Genomic DNA, 4,162 nt, shown 5'->3' on the forward strand with positions numbered 1-4,162 from the left:
ACTTCGTCCCAACTAAAATGTCCTGGACTGTGATAACGCCAAAGCCTGTTGGCATGCACCACTTTTGGCTTACCTCGCCGACCACATTTTATCCGGAAAGTCACGTCTGAAAGACGATCCACTATGTCATATGGGCCTTCCCATGGAGAAGAGAACTTAGGAGAATTCCCTTTAGTCTTCCTGGGATTATACAACCATACCTTGTCTCCTGGTACAAAGCTGACTTCAGTAGATATCTTATTATAACATAACTTCATGGAATCAGCAGACGTTTTCAAGTTTGAATGCACTTAATGGTGAATATCATCCATCCTTTCAAATAACACTTTCAAGAACTCTGACACATTTTCAGGCAACTCTTCGTAAAGTGGGTATCCTGTTATCAGGTCCACTGGTAACCGAAGTTCCCGACCAAACATCAACTTTTCTGGAGTGTATCCAGTGGCTTCATGCTCTACTGTTCTATAGGCCATCAACAGTGGAGGGTTCAGACATCCCAGTTATCTTGGCAGCTATTACAAAACTCTATCAATTCCTGTCCCAGTCTCTAATTGTACTTTTTTACCATCCCATCAGACTGTGGCTGAAGTGGCGTTGTCCTGGTCTTTCATATGCCAAACAACTTGCAGCATTCATGGAACACAGCTGATTCAAATTTACGGCCTTGATCTGATTGCAGTTCGTGTGGCACAACAAGCCTGAATGAGAAATCACTAATAGCTGAAGCTGTAGTTGCAGCTTCCTGATGTTACGCAGCGTTACATAATTTTCCGTAAATTCGTTCCGACGAAACTTTAGCGACACAAGTCCTTTCTTAAATAAAACTGCTTTATTCTTTCCGAATACAACTTTACTGATACACTCAATTTCAACAGTCGCTCTATAACAAACGCTCACATCTCACGTGGCCAAAAATATTTTATCCGCATACATTCAATTACTCATTGCCTCTGTTGTCCCGTCACGTTGTGAACGTCTTATATATACAAGACTAACACATATCTAGTAAATGCTAGGGCATTCTTGAAGGAACAGGATATTTATAGAAAGGGGTGGCGTGATACTAGTCACGTGACCTCGCTGACGCAACACTGATTTGGTATTGGATATGCCTCATGCCACTTGGTGAAATAATCCATCACCACACAAATGTACCTGTTTCCAGCACGAGTTTGGGGCAAAGGACCAACAATGTCAATAGCTACTCTTTCCATTATTGCGCCAACTTGATATAATTGGAGCACGGCCCTTATGCTTGGATCCCCTTGAAGCTGGAGGAAAAAGAAAAGAAGCAAGAAGAGAGCTATTAGAGGAGAAAGAACATAAACAAGAAAAGAGAATACAGCAGTGGCAAATGGAACAAGAAAGGAAACAAGAAGTACAAATGGAAAGCATTAGTAAATTTAAAAGTGAATTAGATACGTTAAAGGATGATTTATTGTCTTGTACACAAGGAGGATACATTAACCATCGACTTAATCAGCCCCAGACAATGACAAGCCCCTTCCAGACCCCGCAGCTAAACCCTTATGCAGACATCTTCAGTCTTGTTAGAAGTCACATCCCAGATATGAATGTCAGTATTAGGAGTGATTCAGTAAGAAGGAAGCCACAGGAATACGATGGGAAAGCACCGTGGAAAACATATAGAGCACAATTTGAGCTACTGGCACAGATGAATGGATGGACAGAGGAGCCAAAAGCAGTATATCTGGCAACGAGCTTCAAAGGACAACCACTGGAAATACTTGGACAGTTGTCAGCAGACGACAGACACAACTATAGAGCACTGGTAACGGCTCTAGAATTCAGGTACGGAACCCAAAATCAGTCAGAAGTCTTCAGGGCTAGGTTTAGGACGAGAGTCCGTGCTAAAGGGGAGAGCCTGCAAGAGCTGGCACAGGACTTGGAAAGCATGGCACACAAGGCCTACCCAACTGCACCACCCGATCTCCTTAAGTTGTTGCTGAGGAGTCATTTCGTAGATGCCTTGGACAGTCCACAACTCAAGATACAAGTGAAGCAAGCACACCCCTCTACCATGCAGGATGCAATGGCCAGAGCTCTTGAATTTGAATTCTACGTTAAGTCCAGCACAGGGGTACCGAGGTTGGTACAGTCATCTGGATTCAAGGCCAGAATAGGTCAGCTTTCAGAGAGGTTTGAGGGACTTTGCTGGCACTGTAACAAACCTGGGCACAAGAGAGCTCAATGTTGGAAACTTCAGCACAGGGGAGACGATACAGCAGTAAAGGCTGCTACCAAAAAAAGGCTGTTGGAACTGTGGGGAGCAAGGACATCTGAGGAGCCAGTGTAGGAGGAATATTACCAACAAGTCGGCCTCAAGGAGACCAGTAGTGGTTGGTGTTGAGCGACGCCCAGCACAGCAAATCGTTCTTTAACGTATCTAATTCGCTTTTAAATTTACTGATGTTTTCCATTTGTACCTCTTGCCATTGTTGTTGATTTTCCTGTAGTTGCTGCTGACTTTCTTCCTGTTTCCTTTCTTGTTCCAGTTGCCACTGTTCTAATCTCTTTTGTTTATTTTGCTGTTCGAGCTGCCATTGTTGTAGGTTTTCTTGCCACTGCTGTAATCTTTGTTCTTGTTTCTTTTCTTTTTCCTCCAACAACTGCTGTAATTTATCTTGTTTATTTTGCTGTTCGAGCTGCCATTGTTGCAGGTTTTCTTGCAACTGCTGTTGTATCTCTTCTTGTTTCTTTTCTTTTTCCTCTAACAACTGTTGTAATTTCTCTTCGCGTTCTTCTTGTTTCTTTTCTTTTTCCTCAAACAACTGTTGTAATTTCTCTTCTCGTTCTTCTTGTTTATTTTCTCGTTCTTCTTGTTTCTTTTCTTTTTCCTCTAACAACTGTTGTAATTTCTCTTCTTGTTTCTGTATTGCTGCCATCAAGTCTGCTAAGCTGTAGTTTGATTTTCCGCCTCTCGTTTCCATCTTCTTCTTCTCTCTTTTTTTTCTATCCCACTTTCTGACACCAATTTGTTACGTCTCCGTTCGTTAATTAACTTTCCGTAATTTCGTTCCGACGAAACTTTAGCGACACAAGTCCTTACTTAATAAAACTGGTTTATTCTTTCCGAATACAACATTACGATACACTTATTTTCAACAATCACGCTAAAACAAACGCTATATCAACGAACGTCAACTATACTTCTGACTGCAGTTCAATTACTCACTAGGTACACACACGTTACCGTCACGTTGTCACCCTCTTTTATATACCACTCTACCCTATATCTAGTAAATGCTAGAGCATTCGCCAAAGTACAGGATAGTTCTAGAAAGTAGAGGTCGTGAGAATAGTCATGTGATCTCAATGACGCAACATTATGTTTGATTCTAAGTTTTATTTAAATAATTATGTTTGATTCTAAGTTTTATTTAAATAATTATGTTTGATTCTAAGTTTTATTTAAATAATTATGTTTGATTCTAAGTTTTATCTAAATAATTATGTTTGATTCTACGTTTTATTTAAATAATTATGTTTGATTCTAAGTTTTATTTAAATAATTATGTTTGATTCGAAGTTTTAATTAAATAATTAAATAATTTTCAAGATGAGGTATTGTTACTGGATCACTCCTAGTACTGGCATTCATATCTGGGACGTGACTTCTAATGGGACAGAATATGTCTGCATTAGGGTTTAGCTGCGGGCTCTGTAAGGGGCTTGCCATTGTCTGGGGCTGATTAAGTCGATGGTCAATGTATCCTCCTTGTGTAACAGGCTCTCCTCTTTAGCACGGACTCTCGTCCTGAACCTGGCCCTGTAGACTTCTGACTGGTTTTGGGTTCCGTACCTGAGTTCCAAAGCCTCTACCAGAGCTCTATAGTTGTGTCTGTCGGCTGCTGTCAACTGTCCGAGTATTTCCAGTGATTGTCCCTTCAAGCTCGTTGCCAGATATACAGCTTTCTGCTCCTCTGTCCATCCATTCATCTCTGTCAGTAGCTCAAATTGTGCTATATATGCTTCCCACGGAGCCTTCCCATCGAATTCCTGTGGCTTTCTTCGTGCAAGAGCTGGCACAGGACTTGGAAAGCATGGCACACAAGGCCTACCAAACTGCACCACTCGATCTCCTCAAGTTGTTGCTGAGGGATCAATTCGTAGATGCCTTGGACAGTCCACAATTTAAGAC

Source organism: Limulus polyphemus, unplaced genomic scaffold (genome assembly GCF_000517525.1).
Source record: "Limulus polyphemus unplaced genomic scaffold, Limulus_polyphemus-2.1.2 Scaffold1942, whole genome shotgun sequence".
In the NCBI taxonomy this organism is placed as follows: Eukaryota; Metazoa; Arthropoda; class Merostomata; order Xiphosura; family Limulidae; genus Limulus; species Limulus polyphemus.